Source organism: Neofelis nebulosa, chromosome 1 (assembly GCF_028018385.1).
Source record: "Neofelis nebulosa isolate mNeoNeb1 chromosome 1, mNeoNeb1.pri, whole genome shotgun sequence".
Taxonomy (NCBI): domain Eukaryota; kingdom Metazoa; phylum Chordata; class Mammalia; order Carnivora; family Felidae; genus Neofelis; species Neofelis nebulosa.
The window spans coordinates 231078073-231104485 of NC_080782.1; the positions used below are offsets into that span (position 1 = coordinate 231078073).

Below are 26413 nucleotides of genomic sequence, written 5' to 3' on the forward strand. Positions count from 1 at the left end.
AGAAATGAAAATTTATGTTCTCCCAAAAACCTCTACATGAACATTCATAGCAGTTTCATTTTTAAGAGTCAAAAACTACAAATAACCCAAATGTCCTTCAGTGGGGTATGGATAAACAAACTTGGTACATCCATAAAATATAATACTATTCAGCAACAAACAGAAATAAACACAGATACACACAACTTGAATGGATCTCAAAGGGCAGTATGCTGAGTAAAAAAAGCCATCTTGTATTATCCCATTCATAAAACAGTCTCAAAATAACAAATGTGATGGAAAATAGACCAGTATTGCTAGAAGTTAGGATTGGAAAGTAGGTATAACTATAAAGGAAAGCACAATAGAGTTTCTTTATGGTGATGGCATATATCCTGATTGTGGTGGTTACACACATCTCCACATGTAATAAAATTTCACACAACTGTATATCCTCCCCCAAACATTTACATGTATAAAATGGGTAAAATCTGAATTAGGTGTGCAGTTTAGTTAATGGTATTCTACCCATGTGAATTACGTGATTTTAATAATGTCTTATGGTTTTCTAAGATCTTATCATTAGAGGAAGCCAGCAGGGAGGATGCACAGGAACTCTCTGTGCTAATTTTGCAACTTTGTGTGAGTCTAAAATTATTTCAAAATAAAAAATGAAAACAAAAAATTAGCTTCCCAGATGTACACAGAAGTAAACTAAGATTCAAACAGGCTAAGTAACCTGCCCTTAGAAAGAAGCCCTCAAGCTAGTAAAAGGCCAAACTGGGATTTAAACATCAGGATCTGACTTATGTGACTAATGAAATTTAAATGGATTTTATTTTTTTTAAGATTTTATTTTTAAGTAATCTCTACACCCCATAATAGGGTCCGAACTCAGGATCCTGAGACAAGCGTCACATTGTGATCAAGAATCACATGCTCCCCCAGTTGAGCCAGTCATGCACCCCTAAACTGATTTAAGTAAAGTTAAAAATTCAGTTTCGGGGCGCCTGGGTGGCGCAGTCGGTTGAGCGTCCGACTTCAGCCAGGTCACGATCTCGCGGTCCGTGAGTTCGAGCCCCGCCTCAGGCTCTGGGCTGATGGCTCAGAGCCTGGAGCCTGTTTCAGATTCTGTGTCTCCCTCTCTCTCTGCCCCTCCCCCGTTCATGCTCTGTCTCTCTCTGTCCCAAAAATAAATAAAAAACGTTGAAAAAAAAAATTCAGTTTCCCAGATGCTCTAACCATCTTTCAGGGGCTCAATATCCACATGTAGCTAATGGCTACAATATTAGTTCAGATGAGAACATTTCTGTCATCTCAGAAAGTTCTAATGCACAGTGTTGCCTAAAGTAATACACAATGACTCACTAATTTGTCTTCCCTGAATATTTCCTACCTCCCTCACACAGTCATGTTATATTAAGAGGTTCAGCACTCCATGTCTCAGATGGTCCCCTGACATCTGAAATAACTCAGCATTGAGTTACTTTCAGCACAATTACGGAGAATCCAACTATATTAGAACCTTGATGTCTTTTATACAAACATACCAGATTTTACGATTATGCCACTAACATACCATGTTGTGTTTAACATGGTTAAGCAGTGCAGTAGGCAGAATAATAGCACCCCCTAAAATGTCTACATCCTAATCCCCAAAACCTGTGAATATTATGTTCCATGGAAAAGGGGAGTGAAAGTAGCAGATAGAATTAAAGTTTGCTGATCAGCTGACCTTGGATTAGTAAATTATTCTGGATTTTCCAGGTGGGCCCAATGGAATCACAAGGTCCTTAAAAATGGAAGGAGGGAAAAGAAGAGTCAGTGTCAAAGTGATGCAGAAGGAGAAAGACTTGACATGATAATGGTGGCTCTGAAGATGGGAGGGAACCATACACCAAGGAATGCAGGCAGCCTCTAAAGGCTAGAAAAAGCAAGAAAACAAATTCTTTTAGAATCTCCAAAAAGGAAGGCAGTCCCGCCAACACCTAAATTTTAACCTGTTCATACTAGTTTTGGACTGATAAATTCTAGAACTATAAGATGATACATTTGTGTTGTTTTTTAAGCCACTAAGTTTGTCATAATTTGGTGCAACAGCAACAGGAAACTAAGTAAACAGAAGTTCCTAAAATTCAATATAATGGATGTAACTCTTGCTTATTTAATTCTATTTAATTTTCTTCCTTTAATTTTCTTTCTTTCTTTCTTTCTTTCTTTTTTCTTTCTTTCTTTCTTTCTTTCTTTCTTTCTTTCTTTCTTTCTTTCTTTCTTTCTTTCTTTCTTTTTTTCTTTCTCTTTCTTTCTTTCCTTCCTCCCTTCCTTTCCTTCTTTCTTTCTTTGCTTCCTTTTCTTTCTTTCTTTCTCTCTCTCTTTCCTTCCTTTCTTCTTTCTTTCTTTTTCTTTCTTCCTTTCTCTCTCTCTTTCTTTCTTTTTTTCTTTCTTTCCTTCTTGTGGGGAAGCAGATTTTAAAGAATTAGTGGTACTTTGGCTGTCAGGTGTTCTTTAACGAAGACACTGAGGCTTCAAGTTGGCCACCTGGCCTAGAACTTGACCTAGAATGGTGGGTCTTGTGGAGGAGGAGAGCAGACCTGGAGCCAAATCTTCAAGCACAGAGTTGTAATACAGCGTGGTTGTTTGCCTGAAAATGACACTGACATGAAGTTCTCAGCACTGAGGATAAAATTAGCTAATCTATTAGCTTCATGAAAAGGACAAGGAAATGATATAATCTTTAAGAACAGTAGAAGAGTATGCACAATTCTATTTACATATGGAAAGAAGACAATTGTTCTATTGTGTCAATTACTGAGATTATATGCTATCAGATGAGATTTTATTTTCCACTTTGTCATTTTTAAAAAATTTAACATGCTTCTAAAGCCAAAAACGCCAATAAAATATTGACTGTTAGCATTAAAATAGAAAAGTGGGTCTAATACATTTGAGATGGGAGGAAATTTTATGCTAAAATACATCTTAGAGTTTTCATATGACATACCAAAACATTATGATTTAATGAGGGCTAAAAAACTACCCCAAAACTTGCCAAAAACCCACATTTGTTTCCCTACCTGAAATTTCTACATTATTTGCTCTTTTTGTTTGAGGCTTTAATGGCCAATGTTAAAATGAAAAAATATAAATAGAGACAAAGAGACAGTTTCTTAGTGTTTTCAGAAAATCTGTTCTTAATGTACTTTTCAAGGGTCTGAACTTCCTGTACCTGCTCTCAGAGCCCCTGAGATCCACTCTATATCACCCATTCATATCCATCAATCGAGCTGCCTACCACATACCTCAAACTCAACATATGTCAAGCCCAACTATTCAAATCTTTCTCCACCCCAACCCTGTTCCTTCTCCCATTTTTCCTGACCCATCCACTCAAGCTGAAAAGCTCAGTTATCCAGAGACTCCCTCCCATCCCTCCCCATCACTTCCAGCTCATCACCAAATCCTTACAATTCTTCCTCCACACAATCCCTTCCATATCCAATTCTGGAGCCTCCATTCATCTCATTGGTTCTCATCTAAACTCCAATCAGTCTCTCCTGACCAATCCAATCAGTGAAAAGGATTTATAACCACAGGATTTGTGGAAAGGACTTATAATCAATATTTCATTTAAAAATAGTTTAATTTTCATTTAAAAATGTTAAAATATATACCTGAAAATCACTGTGGGAAGATATACTCCCTGATATCAAGAAGTTTAAAATGAAATGGGAAACAATATGCAACAATAATAAAAATAACTACAATGATCATTTATTGAGTATCTCTTATACTCTTCACATTATTCTAGATGCTTTACATATATTGTCCCTAATAATCATAACAGCCCTATTGGTGAACCTGGGTGGCTCAGGTGGTTAAGCGTCCAACTTCGGTGCAGGTCATGATCTCATGGTCTGTGGGTTCGAGCTCCGTGTTGGGCTCTGTGCTGACAGCTCAGAGCCTGGAGCCTGCTTCGGATTCTGTGTCTCCCTCTCTTTCTGTCCCTCCACCTCTCATGCTCTCTCTCTCAAAAATAAATAAACATTTAAAAAATTTAAAATAAATAAAATATATTAAGTTAATGAGAAGTGCTCCACAGGATGGTTGTAAGAATTTAATGTAAGAATGCTTGTGAATTGTCTACCACAATGCCTGACAAATAGTAGACCCTCTATAGGAAGTAGTCAATATAGCACAATGGCTAAAAGATGGGGCTCTATAATCAGCCCGTTACTACTACTTTACAAGCTGTGTGACCTTGGCTAAATCACTCAACCTCTCTGAAACTTGCCTCCTCACATGCAAGATGCAGCTAGTAATATCATACTCATTCCATTGAGTTATAATGGAATCCAATTGGATAATGCATGTAAAGCACTCAGCCTTATTTCGTAAGGATTCAATAAATACTAGCTTTCAGCTGTTATCTTGCCCCCATCCTCAGAAAACCAGAGTTGCAATAAAAGTGTTACAAGTGAAAAAAGAAATCAAGGTCTGATTTTACTCCACTGCATTTATATACACACCGATCTGTTTTGCCAGAAGCTCACTGGCTCATCATCTGAACAGAAAGATATCAAATCGTGGGATTTAGGAACTCAGAGAGAATCTTTTCTGAAATCCAGCTCAATCTGGCCAAATTTAGAAATGAAATGGAGGTTCATAAAAGGAAAATTGACTTCCAAAGGTGGCAAGGCTTGTTTAATGCAGATCCAACAGCAGAATCTAGATCTCTAGGCTTATAATCTGATGCTCTTTCAACTACTAAGAAACACACACCTTTTTAAGTCAGTTCAGCACCATCTAATATCTTAGAAATATGAAAATGAATCACTAATCATATTGTTCCAAAGTGTTTGACTGATTATATTAATTGAAGTAAACTATCTATAATTAAGCTTAAAATTCAAGTAAAAGCAAATTTATATGCTACTGAATGTGTCCATATTGCTTAAAAATAACGTAGAAACAAGAAAATACTCTCATGAGTTAATTTTTTTAATGCAAAATTAATTTTTTTAAAACACTTATTAAATTCAGAAAACAACGGACATTGGTTAAAGTAAGGATTGTCAACAAAAACTTGGAAGGATTTTAAAACCCTAAATCACACGTTTTCTGCCTTTAGGAAGATCCCATTTCCTGCACAGATCACAAAGGAGCTTCACTACAAACAGTCTTCAACTGTATCACCTTCGAGTTAATAATTTTTAAGTGTGACACAAATGTAAGTAATACAATGAATATCCTCATTCATTGGATAACTATTGATTGAGCACTTCCTTTGTTCTAGTAATGATGGTAGGAGCTGGAGCCGTAATGGTAAAATAAGATATGATCCCTGTCCTCTAGAATCTTAGAAGATGACAGGAGAGGGAAAGAAGAGATCACAAAACTAAAATCCAGGATAATGGACACCAACAGCTAACATTTAGGATAACTTATATCAATAGCTAATATTTATTCAACACATATAATGTGCCAAGCAATACGCTAAGCACTTTCAAGCAGTTTCAGGCTGTTTCACAAAACCCTATGAAATGGCTGCTATTATTAGCCTCATTTGCCAAGTCAGGACTCTGAAGTCAAAAACTTACTAGAAAGCAGGGGAGGTAGGATTCAAGTCCCCATTTGCTGCATCCGAGCCCTGTCTGTTAACAATGACAACCATTGCCTTAGTGATAGATGTAGAATACACTGTGCTATGGAATCCATAGCACCCCAGTCTTGGTGGATAAGGATCAGGATTCCTAGAGAGCACAACATGTACAATGAGACCTGACAAGGATTGTAGCAGTCAGAGAAGGATAAGAAACACCTTCCACGCCTTCCAGGTGGACAAACCAGAATAAGAGGAACCACCTTCCCATTGACCTGAAAATCACCCTAAAAACACGGTCTTCATGTTCCTTCATGGTATGGCCTAGACTTGTCTGTAAACATTACTTTTACACTTCAATTATAATTTAACATTTTTCAGTTGCTTCAAAGAACCAAGTTCACCCTCTCTACTGGGCCTCTGGGCATGTCATTCTTCTGTCTAGATTAGAACTCTTCTCCTAGCTAGTGCTTAGTCATTCTGCACGTCTCAGTGCAGACACTATTTTCTCCAGGGAGTCTTCCAAGAGCTCTGTCCAGGCCCTTCTCAAATTGCATTTTGGGTCCCTACCATGCCTGCCTATGCCCCTTGCATTTCTGTCACCACGGCACTAAGTAGACTGCTAAATACACTTCAAACATCTGCCTTCTATATGACACTGAAAACTCCATTGAGCCAGGTCTGTTTGATTCATCACTATAGCCCCAGGGCCTGGCACAATGCCAAGCACATAGTAGGCACTCAATAATTATTTGTAGACAAAGTTAAAAGATCTAAGTTTGTAGAGTAACATCCCCATCTTGTGGCCTTTTGGAAGACTCTGTTGAAGTCCTAACACCCTGCTGTGTTTTCAATAACAAAAGCACAGGTGGGCCCTGGCAATCCTCGCTCCATGCACTGAAGGAAATGAAAGTAAAAGCGATAGACCACCTGTAAGGTCCATGTTTTCTACCTTCAGCTGACACAAAACAGGAGAAATATTTGGAAGGGAATAGACCTGGAAGTACAGCTGTAAATAGCAGCGGAAGTACACTCACGACAGACAAACCAGTCCCCTTGCCTACTTCCTTTTTTAAAGCAAAAGATTTTATTCAGTTTTGCCTTCTGGAAGGACATTTTCTGAGCACATATGTCCTCATGGACTGAGTCATTCTCAGTCAGACTCACGACCTTCCTAGAATCACAGCACCTCAGATGGAAGGAAAGAGCCCACATTTAGAAAGAAAATACCCAGCTAGCCAGTGGCACTGCTAGGCCAGAACCCAAACCAGCTGGCTGCTAAACCTCAGTTGGGTTTGTTAAGAATTTAACAATGATTAGTTAGTGTGCCGTGGAATGGAATGATGGAATGTATGAAAGATAGTGGTGGCACACAAATTAAAGCAATGCCCAAAATGGGATGTTTTGAAAATGTGCAATCATCCCCCAAATAATAACCTACAACTTCAGAATCCTTGACGATTTAAAGAGAAATGAAGCTTCGAGGAAGACTGGTTCTAATTAAAACGAATAAAAAATTGAACAAGGCTTTGACTTCCCCCAAATAATTACCACTCACACTGACTGAAGCACTTCCTACGAGCCATAAACTGGATTCACATGGGTCCCTCTACTTACTCTCCCAAGCACCGCCGTTCTGTCTTAAAGATGAGGAGGGCAGGCAAAGGTGGGGCTGAGGGGACCATCTGAAGTCTCTAGGGAGTAAATGTGGACTCGAGATTCTAGGTGCCCGAGTGTAGCGCTCCTGCTTTTGTGGCCCTTTGCAAAACTGAAAGTCAAGTCCTCCTTCTGCCAGTTTGTCACCATAAAACCTTCTTTTGAAGATGTGTGAAATGTATGACCTCACTTCCTTTCAGACACTCCGTGTGGATATTCTCTTAGTCTTTTCACTTAACTGAATTTTTTGGCATAAAAATAAGCCAAAGTCAAGTCAAAAGAGCACTGGATTTGGCACTGAAAAACAAAGGCATCGGAATACTTGGATTTCCCAAGTTTATCAAAGGTCACTTAACCTCCTTCAAAGTTTCCTAATCTGTAAAATGGAAGCAACATCCATTCCACAGATCTGTTGAAAGAGTTTAATGAAAGAACATATCTTAAAAAGCCTGGGACACGATGGGTGCTCAAACATTTTTTAGTTCCAGTGACCACTGTCCTCCCTCACCCCACCCCCCACCCCAATGGAAGAAGCCTGGATATAAGGAGTTGGTCACTAAGACTCTGGATTGATAGAAGGAATTTTGTGACTATTTTCAAACACTCGTGAAGGCCCTACCAAAGCCCAGCAAAATATTTTCCCTTAATTTGGTCTCCTAAGCATACCAAATCTGGCACATTTCTGACCATGGGCCTACATTTGTTTAGCTCAACTTTAAAAATTAAATGACAATCTTTAAGTCATCAATAAACGTAGAGGAAGCCAACAAGCTCAAATGAAAACAATCCTCATTTATTTTTCATGCAGAATCAACCAATGATGAGATTCATTCATTCAGCACTCTGCAAACATTTATTGAGTGCCTACTATATTTGTTTTTAATAAAATATAATGCCAGGTGTTCCGAATATTTGGAGATTGGTAAAGTTCATATAACTTGTAAATATTTTTATTCCCTCTCCAATCATTCTCCAATAAAGAAATTCAGAGAGTGACGAGCTTAATCTGTCTGTGAAAAGCACAGAAATGACTGAACTCTCCAAGGTGACAACCTTCTCTTGCTAATGAGGCCTCCTCCTCTCCCACAGCTTCCTCACTCCATTGCCTTGGGTAACAGGCACCTCCCTGTTCTAATTCAGCCACTTGCATAATATGTTTAAGATTATGGATAAACTTTCTTTACCACACACTCTGCCCATTGGCACAGCCCAAGGACATGAAGTCAAACAAACAGATATTAGGCAAATGTTCTCTTATCTCTTGCCATAGAGATAAAAGAAAAAAAAAATGATTTAGACAACAAATGAAACCACCTGCTCTGAATGTTAACAAAAAAAATCAGGAACATCAGGGCTTTGAATACTGCTGTAAGTCTGAGTACAGTTCAATATTAATTGATGCAGGCAGGGTAGGCCTTCAAGACCAGAGTCTAATGCAACAAAGTTAACCTTCCCCTTTGCTAATCTGTAAAATAGGGGTGATGCTGGCCTTTCACTTATCTGTGGGTCAGGGAAATGGACAGAGGCAAAAATGCTGTGTCAAGTGAAGAGAACCACCCCACTGTTCCATGAGTCTTACTGTATAGTTTTGACCCCAGAAATCTCTTATGCCTTCTACATTGTTTGGTTTCAGGAGACAGGAGAGGGGGATAATGAGAGGTAGGATGGAGTACAGGCAGAATAGTGCCCCCCAAAGATGTCTACATCCTCATCCCTGGAATCTGTAAATATGGCCCCTTACATGATAAATTGAACTTTATAGGTATGACTAAATTAGGTATCTGGGTATGGGAGATTATTCTGGATTATCTGGCTGGGACCTTTGTAATTGAAAGTGTCCTTACAAGAGGGAGGTAGGAGGGCCAGGGGCAGTAATGGAAGATGGGACAGTAAAAGCAAGAAGGTGGAGAGATCCAAGGAAGAGGCCCCAAGCCAAGGAGTGCTGGTGGCCTCTGGAAGCTGGAAAAGACACAGAAACAGATTTTCCCTCAGGCCTCCAGCATGACCCAGCCAGTGAAACTGGTTTTAGACTACCAACCTCCAGAACAGCAAGATAATAACTGTGCTGTTTTAAGCCACTGAGTTTGTGGTAATTTGTTATAGCGATATAAGTGGGAAGCTGTGTTCTCTAGTAAAAAGAGCAAAGGACTGAGGGTCAGAAAGACTTTGGCTCCTGTTATAAGATTGGCACTACAAGGTACCTGTGTGGCTCAGTCATTAAGCATCTGACTACGGCTCAGGTCATGACCTCACAGTTGTGAGTTTGAGTCCCACACCCAGTGAGCTTAAGTCCCACTTAGGGTGAGCATAAGCCCCACCTTGGGTGAGTATGATCCTTGTTTCAGGTAAAATATGAGCCCCAGGTGAGCCCAGCTTCTCTCTCTCTCTCTCTTTCTCTCTCTCTCTCTCTCTCTCTCTCTCTCTCTCTCTCTTTCTCCCCACTTGCTCACTTGGGCCCCCTCTCTCAAAAAAAAAAGAAAAAAAAAAGACTGGCACCACTAGCCATGGGACCCTAAATGAGTCACATTACCTTTCAGGACTATCCATACACCACAGGGTTTAACTCTGGTTAATGCGTTAGTCCCTTCCAGCCCTGAGAGACTTTAATGGGAACAATGCAGATTATATTCTAAAATTTAGTTTACATTCTCCCTTCCATACCATAACTCAAATGACGATATAGCCAGATCACAAACCCCAGACATTAGTACTAAAGATACAGCGGCACACAAAATTTATTTCTAAATCCTGGGATGTATTTGCCTAGTACACAAGACTTTTTAAAACACATGGTGCTTGCCTTAGGTAGTTTTATTTTGGAGGAGTTTCTTAGTTCTGGCCAAACATATGGTCTGGCAGTTCTACTACACCCACTGAGTGTTTATCTTCTCTGCTCCTGTGCAGTAATTTTAATAAAAGCCCTGTACCAGCCTTCACCCCAGGTGGTGAGCCCACCCCACCTGTCTCTTTCTGACAGACTGTTGAACATGGATGCCTTCCAGCAACTAAAAGTCATTATTTTGCCTCCTCAACCTTTCTGCTTTTGCTCGAGGTAGCTGTTGCACAGTGTTGTATATTTAGAAACATGATGTCAGCTATTTCTTATCTTGCCATCTTTAAGATGTCATGTGTCTTAGAATTTCCAACAAAATAGATTCCTCCTTGTAGCACTCCCTATTCTAGACACACAAAAGAAAATAAATGGATTAAAGGAATCCCATTATTTTATCTGGGATTTATCTATTTCATCATCTTCAGAATAAATAAGCCCACCCACCCAGGCACTTGGTGCTGGAAGTAAGCTAAGGAGGACAGCCAGGTGATGCTTTTTGCCCTTCACTGGCCCTATACAAAGGACAGGGCCTTTTTTGTCTGAGACTGAGCTGTTAATTGCTTTTAATCAGACAGATCCTTTGAGAACATTTTCACCAAAATCAAAATAGAAACCAAAATATTCTGAGTATATACATTTAAGAACCAGATCCCAGGAACTTGGCAATTCTGAGAGTTCATGAGAACACTCACTGTATTTTGTCAACTTAACAAAGACTCACTCCTTCCCTTTGTGAAGCTAGCAAACATCAGGAAAAGAGAGAGTTAGATTTTTGTATTTCTTTCTCTCAGACTTTTGTGGGGGGGAAGGGGGGGAGAGGGTTTCTGTACCGACCATCTTGAGGAATCTGGAGCCTCTGAAAGCTTAAACAATAAAAGGGGGGGCCTTTTAGAATGTGACATTAAAAAGATGATAAAAATTATTTAGGAGATTAAGATATAAGAGACATGCTAGGAGATTAACCTCCACAGTGCAGAAAGGTCTGACCTTTGTGATACTCCTCCTGAAGGCCAGATGATAATGAAATTCTTTTCTTTCTCTTCCCTTTACTTGTAGGATCTGAAGCACTCACTTCACCTTATCCTGCACCTGCAGGCCAGTTCCATCCAGCAGTGGAACCACATGAAGATGAGAAGGGCAAATAACCCACACTGGATACACAAAGGCAGAACTCTGCAGGCACAAGGCTAAGAGAAATTCAATAGTATCCTTCTCTGCAGAGAAACACTCACCTCCCTGAAAAGAGTTTAATTTCCTATTAGTGGAAATTATTCCACATTTTTTCCCTACTTTTTACTTTGTTATATAAAAAAGTAGATGAGTAAAAAGAACAACAATCATAAAAAAAAAAAATCTGCAGCATTTTTCATGTAGCCCTCGATTTTTTGTGGTTCACTGTCCCTAGACAGAAATCAAATGTTATCCATGAATCAGTCTTGTAAAGGTCAAGGCTCTTGGTTGCAAACAATGGAGACCAAATATCACTAACCTAATGAAGCAGCAAGGCATTTATTAAAAGAACACTGTGTTGCTAACTCAGTCAACAGGAAGGCTAGAGGGCCCAGGCTAAGAAAACAGGCAGGGCCAGAGTACAGTGACCCAGGAACACCCAGTCGGGATGTGACCACCAATTACCAGCACCACCAAGAGCTCAATGTTGCTACCACCGGACACTTCATGGCCTTGCCTCCAGAATTTTGACACTGACCACTGCCATTGCTGAGCTCCACGAATCCCCAAGCTAGCACCAGGAAGTGGTGCTACTACTTTTTCACTAGCTTTGTGACTTAGTGCCACTACCCCAGGAACGCTACAATGCTCCTCAAGCCTAGGTAATGGAGGCTTATCCCAGCACTGGGGGCCAGGCAGGAATGTCTGGCCATTTTAGCTTCTATAATGGGAAGTGAGGCCTGCGTTCCACCAAGGTTCGCATTTTGCAGGATTTCCCACCAATGGAAGGGTGTTGGGACGCCAGGTAGCCAAGCAATAGCAGATGTCCAGCACAGTCCAGCGCTCTTCTTACCAGATTTCTACATACAGTCCTCACTCGCAAATACTCCTGCTTCATCATGAAATGCTCTTTAATCAAGATATTTTCAGCCCCTCCCAACAAAGGAAGGTAACCTTCAGCCTTGCTAGCTCTGCCTCTAGATCAAAGTCTGAGATCTCGGAGTAATCTTTTTTCCTCCATTTCTGTTGAATGCCTACTTAATATTCTGCAGCATATAACCCAAAATGTAAAGTTATTCAACAAAATTTATTTAGAAATGGTGTGGGAAAGAGGTAGGAAAGGAAAAAAATAGTTAAAATACACAAATCTATACATGACATGGCAAGGAGGGAAACAGTGGTCACAGGATATATAGTTGATTTCTCCCTCTATCACACATTTTGTTTACCCATTGTTTTAGCCAGCATTGTAACTGGTATGGGGTCTTTAGCCACATGGATGATACAAACCTTCTTTCTCACCTGGGGTATCTCAGTCCTGTGGGTTAGCCTATAAGGGGTATTTGTAGTGTTTCAGTAACTCGTTTAACTTGATAAAGTGGTAATAGGATGCTTCCCAGGGAATTACCTGTACTCATCTCTGACTCTTTTCAGTAAGTGAAACTGTATTTCTTCTCAATAGTCAGGATGCATCACCCCAGTTTACCACCATGATCCTCCTTTTCCTCTGTTTTACCAAAAGAATGAGTGGTCTGAAATGGTTAATGTTAGTTTCCAGTTCAGTTGAAAACTATTGCTATTTCCTCTGAAAGAAGTATTTCTCCTTGGGGTATGATAATTAGTAAACTAACAGAATCCAGAGTCACAGAACAGAAAACAAGGTTTATAAGTGGGTCATTAGTCATACTAGGTAAAGGATCCACCTTACTTCCAGTTCATTATTCTTGGACATGCACATTCTGCTATGGGAGAAAGAACACCATATTTCAGTTGTCGGTTCAGAGCACATTCTGAATTTTGTAAGACAGTATCCAACTTCACTAGGCATTGGCACTAAAATTGAGTACCTCATAGTCCATTGCACCATTTCATAAAGCTAACTGCTTCTAGTCATAAAGATATAAATTTAATGAATTCCATGGACATCAACCATTGCCTTGTTTCTCATACTGTAGCTTAACTTCCACTTGGCCCTTCCTACCATACAGTCTTTACTTAATGAATCAGAAAACTAATGAAGATATGCCAATCACTCGGGATACTATTCTATGTAATATGTATACTTACCTTACATTTATTTATATATACATATATATACATCTAAATTTATAGGAACTAGGTAAATAACCATGTATACAAACACACTGAACCTGCGATAAGGTGGATCTGAGTCAAAACTCTATTATCTCGCTTTTTCAAACCCCATTCTTCTTGGTAGACCTTAGTGGAATTTGGGGTCACCAGAAACTAGCCTGAATTAGAACCATTGTGAAATCCTCCCCAAAGTAACTCGGTATTATACATTTACAATGGTAAATGGCTATGAGCCCTTAAAGAACAAGTAGTGCCTAAAGTATGTAAAGAGTACACACTTGTTTGTGACTTTCTAATATGTCCTTTTTTAAATTTTTTTTAACGTTTATTTATTTTTGAGATAGAGCACGAGTGGGTGCGGGGCAGAGAGAGAGGGAGACACAGAATCTGAAGCAGGCTTCAGCTCTGAGCTGTCAGCACAGAGCCCAACAAGGGGCTCGAACCCACAAACAGTGAGATCATGACCTGAGCCGAAGTTGCACGCTCAACCAACTGAGCCACCCGGGCGCCCCTCTAGTATGTCCTTTTGGAGGGGTCCCTGAGCCACCTTTCTTCAGGGGCTCCAGGTCTGTGATGTGGCTCAGGGCTGGGCATTGGGTGAGGAGACACTACTCTATCATAGAAGCTCATCAGGCCTTTTTTCACCACACCTACAGATATTTTTATTTTTTACTTAAATACATCAGGGACCACAGAGAGCTTCCAATCAGGTATCCCATGATCAATTATCCACCTCCAAAATCTGTATGAGTCACACTCTTCTAGTCAGCCATTATCCCAGCTGCCTGTGAAGGTAACCACACCACTTTGCCTCTGTCAATAAACACCATTACCTGGCCTGGGCATCTGGGTGCTTCCCATCCCCACTGAGTTTATGAGTCCATTTTTCTGCAGCACTTCCCACTGCCATCGCAGCCTCCAGAATAGAACCCCTGGACTGCTTCTCAAAGCTGCTCACCTCATCACTGCTTTACTCAGGCTTTGGTGAAGTTTCCTCTGACGCCTCTTGGAAGGCATAGCTATAGGAGTCACACTTGATTAATGTAATCAAGGACTCCTGTCTTTGTAGACACAGGCTACCTTGCACTATTTTCTGACAGATCACGTTTATTTACTCTAGATCTCCGTGAAACCCAGTTTTCACTCAACTAGCCAAATCAACATTAAGAACTACTTCCAGCCACTTGGTCCAGCACACAGGACCCAGAATCCGTGGGGCATATGCCTGCACTGATAAATTCAGTCGACTCTGTGATTCTGTTCTTCCCTCCTTGATAACAGCTTCCTCAGAAGTCATTCCCCTGTAGATTTTGCTGACGTGAATTAGCTAGCAAAGATGTTTACTTCTTTCTTTACGTCACCTTCTCCTCCTGTGTTGACTTTTGTAATTTCCCAAGCACCCACTCCTCCATCACCCACATTCAACACACACTTTGGTTTCAAGTCTAAAGACATCACTAGGGTGAGTAAGTGCAAAGAGAAAAAGTACTTCTTCCAGGGCAACTCTCTCAACGTACTGTGAAATAAAGTTGCCTTACTCTGAAATTCAACAATGCTTATAGAAATATTTTTGCATATTTTACGGGCTTTCCAGGTGTTCTGAGTTGAGAGGATTACTCTGAACAGCAAAAGCACCATATTCCTGTAAAATTCTCCTGAAACATTTGATGCTTGTAATCACTGTCCTATTTGGAAACCCTTCTCCTTCTAACCTTCTATCCTTCTCCTTCTATCCTGTGTCATTTCATGTTCCTGGTTTTGACTTTCTCCCTCAGTTTCTGGCCATTCCTCACTATTCTAAGATAATCTATTATCTTCTCTATCTTCTCTCTTCGCTTCCCATAGTTCCAACCACAATCAATTATTCATCTTTTTTCAACCATAGCTACATGCCTAGGTTTTCTCTCTCTTGTGAACTCCATTCCCACATTTCCAGCTGCACAACAGACACCCCCAAAGTTGCCACTGCAACAAGACCAAACTCCCCTTCTTCCTATAAGTTCATCATCACCCAATTTAGGTTCTGGGAATCATAGTTCAGTTGTTCTCCCTCACTCACATCATCTATGCCAGTTCTGTTCAAATATCTCCAGTCTCTAGGATCCATACCATTTTTATACCATTTTCTGCTAAAATATTTTCAAAAGGTTCCCATTGCCTTGAAGCAAAAAAAAAAAAAAGAAAAAAGAAAAAAAAATCTACGTAGTATAAAAGGTCAAGCTATCAGTAATCTACAGTCTTTTCCCAGCCCTATCAGTCTCTAAGCAGATCTCCAGTTCACCCCTTGACCTCCAACCATACTCCCCAAGGTAATCTCAAATGTCTACTATTTCTGATATTCACCCTTCACGAATTCACTTCATCATCTCTGGTCATGCTATTCCCTCCACCTTGCCACTCCCAACCCTCCTTTCTCAACTGGATCAGGTAAAGAACCCAAGAACTGGAGGATAGATATAATAACAGAAACAGAGAGAGAGGATGCAACAATGATGTCCTTGAGAGGGTATCCTATGCTTAGCCATCTCCTTTCCTAAATTATAAGGATGAGGAGGGGGGAAAAAAACTACAAAAACCTCCAGATGGATGTTTAGGAGGCACAGAGCAAAAGGAATCTGTGCTCTATGCCCAGTAGAACCCTGAAAATTGCCAAGATCCTGGTGTTCCTAACCTCAGCATACATGGGAGAACAGACTAGATATAGCAGTGGAGTGGGAAATCCAGAAGAAGAGCCTTACATGGTCTCAGAGAGGGCCTGGGTGCACATTCAATGTCAGACAAGAGAATGAATGACTTCATTGCACCAGAAACAGTATTTCAGAGCAGCAAACAGCATGGAAGAGGTGACTCAGCACTGACAACCCCTCAGTGGCTGAGAACATGCTTATGTTTGGAATGGAAGACACAGGAATTACCTGGGTGAAATAACTCAAGACTAACAGGAATGAGAATGTCTCAGCTGATGTCGGAGAGGTCAGTCACAAAGACCCATGCAGCATATGGCCTTTTCAATGCCTGAATATCATAAAGCTACTCTGCCTTCCCTCAACCCGCTCTCTCTTTTCATGAACATGGCCTTGGGTTGAGGAGGGGAAGGGTGCTAAATCGATGAAGACTTAACACCTGCTACCTAGCAGACTGAGGACTCTGAACAGAAATTAAATTCATTTACAGAACAATAATCATTTCTTAATCACCTAATTTTGTGTTTGAGATCCATATCTGTATAGATGTATTAAGTATATACATCTACGTGTATATATATTTTTCCTTTCATCCATAAATCACCAATGTGTGTCTTAGTCCGTTTAGGCTGCTACAACGAATATCACAGACTAGGTGGCTTATAAACAGAAATTTATTTCCCACAGTTCTGAAGGCTGGCAAGTACAAGATCAAGGTGCCAACAGATGTGGTGTCTGGTGGACTTGCTTCCTGGTTCACAGATGGCAGTTTTCTCGCCGTGTCTTCATGTGCAAAAAGGGACAAGGGGGCTCTCTAAGGTCTCTTCTAAAAAGCACACTAAAATCATCCCAGAGGGGGGGCACCTGGGTGGCTCAGTCAGTTGAGCATCCGACTTCAGCTCGGGTCATGATCTTGTGCTTTGTGGGTTCGAGCCCTGCATCGGGCTCTGGTCTGACAGCTCAGAGCCTGGAGCCTGCTTTGGATTCTGTGTCTCCCTCTCTCTCTGCCCCTCCACCACTTGTGCTCTCTCATAAATAAATAAATAAATAAATAAATAAATAAATAAATAAATAAAATCATTCCTGAGGGGTTCCAATCTCATGACCCCCCAAAGGCCCCACCTCCAAATACTAGCCCACTGGCAATTAGATTTCAACGTATGAACTGGGGGAGGGGGCACAAATATTCAGTCCATAACAATGTGGTTATAAATATTGTGACGAAAGATAATCTGTCAGTAAGAGGAGTTTGTGACTATAGAACATCATTCTAAATACTTCTAGACATGAAAATCAACCAACTGGTAAAACAAACCAAAGTCCTCTGCGGGAAACACTATCCTTAAGGACCTCCAGGAAGTCATTTTCTAAACTTTCTTGAAAACTCAAGTAAGAGTTTATTATAAATAATAGAATCTGACAGCACTGGGAGGCAGTTTGTAAATTCCATTCTATGATGAAATCATGCAGCTGGAAACTTGAGAAATAGACTAAATAAAATGACCTTAGAGGTGACTTCAAAACAGCAACCCTCATTATATTTCTGGATCCTAAGTTTCCTACTTCCTATATAATTTCAGGACATTTAAACTGCCAATTGCAAGAAGAGATCAGATGAAAATACTCAGGAATTTAAGACACAACTATAGAAAACATATATCAAAATATATATGTTGACACACACACACACATATATATACACACACATACACATACACGCATAAATAGTAAAAATACATAAATATATAATACATAAGAACTTTTTTAAACCTTTTACAATTTTGTCTCATTTTTTTAAAGTATTTGCATATGTGTGTATGTGTGTGTATACGAATCAGTGGGAGACATACTGATTTATATAAAATCATGGACAAAAGTAGCTTATTGGTGTAGAAAACCAGCAGAAAATACAGGAACACATCTAATTATAAAAGATGGGAACTATAAATGGAAAAAATTGCATAAAGACATTGAAGCTGAGTCAAGTCAAAGGAAGTCTCCAAGCTCTTCTTTTAAGAATAACTGTTAAACAGATTTCATTGAAATTATACTTCACAACATGTTAATTCCCTGTCCCTAAGGGATTCCATTTTGCATAGAACCTAAATAAACTGCCTGAAGAAATTTTGCTGAGATTGGATTTAATTACCGACCTAATTCTTCAGTAATGGAAATTCAGCCAAACAACTGGGAGAAACTGCTGACTGAATAGAGATCTGAGTGACCTAGCTAACTGGAAGGGAACAACATTTTTGATTAATTGAAAGGACAAACACTTCATCTTAAAATATCTAAAGGTGAGACGTGTCGCACTAAATAAATCTACAACACTGTTTGATAGCACTTTCCCAATAACCCTGTGGAGTACCTTTTCATATGATAATATATTAAATAGCAAGAAGCATAATTTTGCAGGCACCTTTCTACACCCAAAGTAAAATTTAGCATTTTTTAGAGGCTCCTGAATAGGCATTTCTACTACCCATAAAAACAATCTCTTACATTTTCAGGGTTATTTTTACCGCAAAGGTCACCAATTGTAATTGGTTGCAGTACTTTTGTATGGCACACTTTTGTTTGAAGTTGGTAAGAGGCTGTTAAGTGAAAAATCATTTTGGGAGAATCTAAGTGGAGTTGTAAATGTCTTTACAAGATAAACTGCCTCCATAGCAATGAACTGCAATGATTCTACATGTTATTTCAAACATGGAAATGTCACAATTCTTCCCTTTGCAAAGCTATCCCGAAATCAGCAACAATTAGTATGGTTGTTTAAACAAAGGTGACTTTACTGATATTAAGAATTCAATGCCACACTAGAATCAAGTTTATTATCACTGTTCTAATACATCTTGAAATTAACATGCAGCCTTTAAATGGTGTGTTTTGTTTGTATGTTAATACGTTTTTAAGTATTGTATGATCTGTTCAAATATGTTTCTTAAGTAATATGAGGGGGAAAACAGGTTTGGCTACTTTAAGAAGTCATTGTAGGACTTGTTTATGAAAATGAAATATCACTAACTAGGGGAAAGTTATTTAAAGGGACATAACACGATTGTTGCCAAAGTAACCTCCCTTGATTGAAGGAAAATCATGACAGGGAATCATGCTGTAGACAGAAACATGACACATCTCATTTTCTTTCTTCTCTCCTTGTTTTAGGCTAAAGGGAAAGAACAAGGAGTTTCTCTATCCTCAGAGCTGCCTGGAACACATATGGAGTCTAGAGTCACATAAAGAAGCCAAGGGATAAGCAGAAACACATTCAGAGATGAGCAACCAGAAGGACATGAGATTGGACACCAAGTCACACACAGGATGTCTAGTTGGAGAGGGGGCAACTAGGGAAAAATACAATAACTAATTTAAATATTTGGAGTTCTTTCTTTAAAATTCATTTTACTTAAACTAAAACCAAAAACAGTTCACCTGTTTCCACCCCCCATCCCTCCCACCCTCTGCTTCTAGGAACCACCAACCTGTTCTCTGTATCTATGAGCTTGGTTTGGTTTTTTAAAATGTTTTTTTTTGATTACACATATAAAAGAAATCATATGGCATTTGTCTTTTTCTGTCTGACTTATTTCACTTAGCCTAATGCCTTCAAGGTCCATCCATGTTGTCACAAAATGGCAAGATTTCAATTATTTAGGGCTGAATAATATTCCATGGTATCTATATACCACAATTTCTTGCTCTATAATGTAGAATGTGTCTTTAAATGTGTTTGCGCAGGGACAGAAAGCAACATTTACCCACATCTGGGCAAGCATCTGAAGGTAGCACCCTGCCCCAAATGCAGGCAATGGACTTCTGGCCTTCTCCTGCATATTATTATTCTCTTGATTTTCTTGTGGGGGACTTTGCTCCCTCAGGTTTCTCCCCTGGGTCTTTTCCCCTTTTTTAAAAATACAAGTAACACACTTAGACAGAAGTAAGTCTTATTTGGTCATCATTATATAAAGGATGCTATTTGCTTGGTCTATAGGAATCTTTATTATTTATTTCAAACTGTAAATATATACATCTATGTGTGTGTGTATGTATATATATGTTTATGATTTAATTCATGTTCCTTTGAGGGAAAAATTGGAATATGTAGAAAATAGAAATTATCCATAGTCCTGCTACTCAATCACTATTAAAATTATGCTCCTTTTCCTCATGACTTTTCTGGGTATTTAAAAATTTTTTTTTAATTTTTGTTTATTTTTGAGAGAGAGAGACAACGTGTGAGCAGAGGAGGGACAGAGAGAGAGGGAGACACAGAATTTGAAGCAGGCTTCAGGCTCTAAGCTGTCAACACAGAGCCCAGCATGGAGCTTGAACCCATGAACTATGAGATCATGACCTGAGCCAAAGTTAGATGCTCAAATAACTGAGCCACCCAGGTGCCCCTTTTCTGAGTATTTCTGTAAAGTTCTAATCTTTGTACATAGTCACTTTTATAAGCAGTTCTCCTCACTCATTAAAACAAAGATTTTTATGTTCTTAAAAATACTTTAAAATCTTTAATGATTTTATAGCTTTCTATTATAATATTATTTAACTATTTTATCATTTTGGGGAATTGAGAGTGATTATCAACTGTCCCTGTTGTCAATATGTTGGGTTAATCTGTTATTAACCCATCTGGGGTTTTTTGTTTGTTTTTGATTTTTTTTTTTCCCTGAAAATTCTCACTTTGCTCCATGACCTCTCTTTTGGTCATTTAGGCTTTACCTCAGGGAAAGGACAAGAGGGCAAATGAAAAGAGTCCACACTCAGCTCCCGAGATGTAAGGTAGACTTCTGAAACTTGCAGCAAAGATGAACAAAAAGTTACCTTTGAGCCTTAAAAGCCTAACTTTTGAGTGTCAAATAAAATCATGATGTTTGTGGTATTTATACCATACACAATAAATTTGAAAGCATGTGAGATTAGCCAAAACAGTTTAGAAGGGATAAAAACACACAAGAGAGAAGTCTGAGACATGAGAGTAGAGCCATGGAGTTAGATGGTGTGGGTCTCTGAAAAGAGATCCTGCCCTCTGACCATCATCACCAGAGCCAAAACTCTTGGGAGAGGGTGAGGGCAACGAACTCCAGATAGGTTTGGGGCTTTGAGTGAAGAGGAGACCAGTGCCCCACTTCCTGACTAGAGACTAGGCAAGAGGCAAGTCTTATAGAGGGCTCTACCTCGGCAAGATGACAGTGGGTAGAGATGATGCCATGGAGGGGGCGGGGGGGGGGGGCGGTCTATAGGGAGACACCTAAGAGCTCCACAGAGTTTCCTTTGGCCACATTGTAGAAGAGAAGAAGAGCTTAATTTTGCCTGTGCCCCACTGAGGCATGGAGTCATTAAAAGAGAGCTCATGCTCTCATTAAAAGACATCTTAATGACATCTTATTAATGTCTTAAGAGACATCTGTCTTAAGATGTCTTAAGAGACATCTGTCTTAATGTTGGGATTAATGACTGAAAGGTGTGCCAGTGGAGTACAGCAACTAGACCAATGAGAACCCAGATGCCTCGGCAGATGGTGCAGTGGAAAAGTCACGGAGCCCAAGGATCAGTTAGAACAGTGTACATCACCAGATGCCAACTTGGGTAGGGAATATCCCAGGTGCACCCTTTTCTTCATGCATTGATGTAATGTAACTTCTTCACAATTGAGATGTAATCTCAGAAGGGGGAATCCTGAATTTACTGAGAAAACCATAATTTAACTCAGTCTATCCTGAATTGCCTAAGATTAACTACCCAAGTAGAATAAGGAGCTCAACAACAATGTTAATTTTAGTTGGATAAAAATTATTACATTTTTGCATACCCAAATCTTACACCACACTTCACCACTCCCTGATTTGCAGCAGTAAGAACTTGAATGCCTTTGTATCTGGTTTTAGTCATTTACCTTCATACTCATTTATTCCTTCAATGAAATTTTTGAACACCTATTTTCTAGGCACTATACTAGCCACTAAGGTTAGAGCATGGAACAAAACAGATATAGCTCCTCTCTGTTTTCATTGACTTCCAGCTAGGAAGACTGACAATGGAGAAGTTATTACAATAAAGTAATGTGGCCCTTTTGACAAAGGAGGGGTACTAACCTGGTCTTCTTTAGGCAAAGCATGAGAGACACAAAATCCCAAAGAATTAACAGACATAAGTCAGAGAATAGTATCCTAGTATCCTTTGGAAGAAAACAGCTTATCCAAAATGTCAGGGATCAGAGAGAGAAGGATGATATGGCCATACATTACAACCATGCACTTAGCATTTGAGAATGTATGTTGTGTGTCTTATAAATGGATTTTCAAGCACCATGTTGCTACAGTTTAAATAAAAAGGTAGGACTAAGGGCTAGAATTAGAAAAATAAATTCTGTGAAAAATACACCCTCCGTATTTGATAACCTACCACTTTTATTTCCACTTAAATCAGTAAATAGATACTTCATTTTTCCATGACTGGAAAAGAGACAGATAATTGCCTACCTCAATATTAATTTTCTACTTTTTCTCTGATTGTAAAAAAAGATTTTACTCAGTACAGTCATATCCTCAGCTTTTCTCCAATTTCAGATGTGACCAGGGAAATAAATTCTGGTCATCTAGAAATAAGTAAAAGTATAGGAGGTACCTTCAGGAAATCTTCTTAAGTTCCCTTCACTCTGCTGCCATCCTAGAGTGCAAGCATGATATATGGATCTCCAGCTGTCATCTTGAAACATGAGGACAACACTTGTACTGCAGGATTTGTGGAGTGAAGAGTGAGAAGGATCTTGGTTACCAATGGTTTTGTAAAAGCCACCAGACTAGCTTCAAAATTGCTTTTACATGAGAGAAATAAACTTCTCTCATATTTGATCTATGTTCTTATTTATCAGGGATATCATATAGGTAGCCAAGCCTAATCCTACCTAATACAGTGTGGTAAGGAGCTGATTTAGGATAGCTGAGAAATATTCTAAATCTGTGGCAAAGGTCCAAAACAAAAATCAGAAAACTCTAAGGCTTAAAAGAAATGTAGAAGTCGTTATGTCCAACCGTTTCATTTTGTTTAACCTGATCATTATCACTCTCAGGGTTCATGCTGTTCATCCTCCTCATTGATAAGATGTCTTAAGTTTAATAAGCTTCTTGAACAGTATGATCTCATTCCTTCTACTCACCATCCTTATTTCCTAACATTGAAATTATGCTTTAAAAAAAATGAAGGAAGGAAGGAAGGAAGGGAGTGGGAGAGAGGGAGAGGGGGTGGAAGAGGGAGAGAGGGAAGGAGGAAAGGAGGGAAAGAAAGAAAGAAAGAAAGAAAGAAAGAAAGAAAGAAAGAAAGAAAGAAAGAAAGAAAGAAAGAAAGAAAGAAAGAAAGAGAGAGAAAGACTTGTATGCTCAGGAATTATCAACTATTTCTAGTATCCTGATATAACATGCATCTCTCCATCAAAAATATGCTTCCCCTGCTTAGTCATTTTGCTCAAAAATTTCCTTCTCCATGACAGCTGCCTACCTCCAAATTACCAGGCAGGCTGATCACTTCCTCCTTTGTGTTATCTTTTTGGTGTATGTGTTTTTCTAATATCATATATAAACATGTAAATAGTCACTATCTAATGAGACGTTGTTTATTTCTGTATTCCCAGCATCCAGCACAATAACATATAGTAGGTGCTGAATTTGAATTGACTTTTATTTCAAATTAGAAAAATTAAGAACTCTAAAAAACTCATCAAACTGGGTTGTAACTGAGCAAAGAGACCCAAGGGTTATATCAGGGGCCAAAACAAAAAAGATGAAGCCAAAACATCACTTTTATATATAATAGAGGTCAAGTTGGAGGGCTTGGCCTGTATATTGACACCCATTAACACTGAACTCCAGAACTGGACTAGCAAGGAAGCACTGGAACGGGGCTAGGCTTCCATGCGTCATAATAGAGGGAAACGCATGTTTACTTCTGAGGGAAGGAAAATGGGAGCTGAGCTGAGCATGCCCTACTAACTGAATTCAGAAGGTAAAAATCTCTCAGAGACAGAGCAATTAACAGGGAAGAAGGGAGCCCAGAGTTATAAGAACTTGAGCTCCTCTCATAAGAACAAAGCCTCAGGAGTGGGGAAGAGGTGAACCCCATCAACATCCCCCAGCCTTTCATTCTCTTAACTCATTGAGCTTAAGCATGAAGGCTTTGGTCACAAGAGTTGTGGCTCTCTACCTCAGTAGAACTTTACCCCTGACCCTCATGAGACCACACTCTACACCAATTTCTGCTCTTCTGGGTTTCCTCCTGGGTCCAATGGCAAAGCTTAAGCTTTTAAATGTTTAAATATTTAAATGCTGTCCCCAGAAGAATCTGCAATGGGTCAAAACAACACATTCATTGTATCAGCTTTGAGTCCACTCCACGCCAAAAGCAGAAAATGTATTTCCTATTCTATGTTCTGTCCAAAATTCTGTCTAGGCATGCTGTCCAATGTAGCATGACAGAGGTTCTGCAGAGATTAAATGCTATCTTAAAGATACTGCAATAATAAAATGACTTTAAAGAGATGGTTCATATTTGAACACAATTTCCCTTCTATTATTAAATTCCAAGAAAGAAATTAAAGCCCGAAGATTGCATTCGTTTACAAGTTGAAGACATTAAAATCCGAAAGAAGTAAAGCCTGAAATCAAATTCTCTTGTCCTGTGTGTTGAAGTTCAAAGTGTAAAGTTCAATGGGGCTTCTTCAGCAACTGTAGCAATCTTTCCCTGGAATGGGTTTGGAGCTTCAAAAGCCTCAGAAGTCATAGTAATACAATGCCTAATTTCTCAGAAGCCTCACTTCCAAAATTCCAGAGTTAACAGGTCACACAGAATTATCCCAGGCCTTTTCCAGATCTACCTAATATAGAAAGCCATTCTCCTGCCATTAAGTCAATTAGTGCAGGCCAAATTACATTCCCAGCACCGGGGCTGCCGAGACCCCGAGTAATCCCATGATATCTGAGAGGAAACGAAAAAATTCTTGGCCTCAATCTCAGCAGGAAGTCTGTCATTCAAGACCAACTGTCTGGATTCCATGACCTGTTTACTTAAGCCAAACTAAGAAAATTCTCCCAACAAGTTATTTGAGCCTACACATTTAGCATTTTCATTTACACTTCTTTACATTTACATTTTTGTGAACAAAATAAACCCATCTCTGATTCCTACATCCTCACATGAAGTGTCATGTGAGGCATTTCTGTCCCCTTCAAATAATTGCAGTGGGGCTTCAGGTGATTTCTTCCACATCCAGCATACCCAGTACTTCTTATATATTTTTTTTTTAACGTTTATTTATTTTTGAGACAGAGAGAGACAGAGCATGAACGGGGGAGGGTCAGAGAGAGGGAGACACAGAATCCGAAACAGGCTCCAGGCTCTGAGCTGTCAGCACAGAGCCCGACGCGGGGCTCGAACTCACGGACCGTGAGATCGTGACCTGAGCCGAAGTCGGCCGCTTAACCGACTGAGCCACCCAGGCGCCCCTACCCAGTACTTCTTAATCCCTTTCCCATGGAGTCTTGGGCCCCTAACACCACCCTGAGGACAGGTTCTGTCTGGTGACACAACTGCACCACTTCCTGGAACAGGTATTTTCTGTCCTGTGCCACAGTGGTTGTCTCACTGCCTCTAGCTTGGGGGCTGCTTGCACTGTGAGACCTGCCCCCTTGGGAAGAGGTCTTAATTCCCCCATTTGTTTTAGCTGAGGAATCAGATTCCTGCACGAAGAGATGTTGATGCTTCTCAAGCTTGTGCCCTGAGGAAAAGCCGTTTCAAATGTCTTGGGGTCTGAATAGCTTTTTTTATTTTTTATTTTCCTGCTATGTCTTTTTCTGAAATACTGGGACATACCACTGGTATTTAATTTCCCTCTGCTATTTCCTGACAGCTTTCAGGAAGGCTATTTGAGTTTGTTAACAATTTAATCTAATTCTTAAAATGGCCTCTTTCCTTCTCTAATCCCAAGAGCTAATGCTGCTTTCTGGAACTGAGTGCCTCCCTTCTGTTTACTTCATCTTTACTTTCTGGCCCAGATGGTTATTTTTATAACAACTCTGCATTATTAATAATAAAAGAGAAGAAATCAACAAGTTCTGGGTTTATTGTCCAAATATTTTCTACTTTATTCTCAAGGAGATGGATAATCCCCACCTCCCTGGAGATATTCTTCCATCAGACATGTAGCTAAAGCTTGAACTTGTTCTTTGTCACTGGATTTCTTCACATCTCTTCTCTACTTTCCTTTAGGATCCTCACTTCATAAATTTATCAGCTAGATTCATTAAAAGTTCCTTCCCCAAAGTATTATTTCAGTGAGCTTCTATGTGACAGAATCATAGTATACAGAGAAACCGGCAATGCCATTTCCCTGAGTAATATATG

General features: G+C 39.5%; 1 long non-coding RNA gene across 1 annotated transcript in view; it reads right to left on the reverse strand.

The window, feature by feature from the left end:
* Positions 1-22749, reverse strand: part of LOC131487238 (uncharacterized) — a 194444-nt gene extending 171695 nt beyond the window's left edge. Inside the window, exon 1 of the long non-coding RNA XR_009249675.1 lies at positions 22646-22749. This is a non-coding gene — a long non-coding RNA (uncharacterized LOC131487238). The remainder of the gene's footprint in view (positions 1-22645) is intronic.
* Between the last annotated feature and the right edge of the window lie 3664 nt (positions 22750-26413).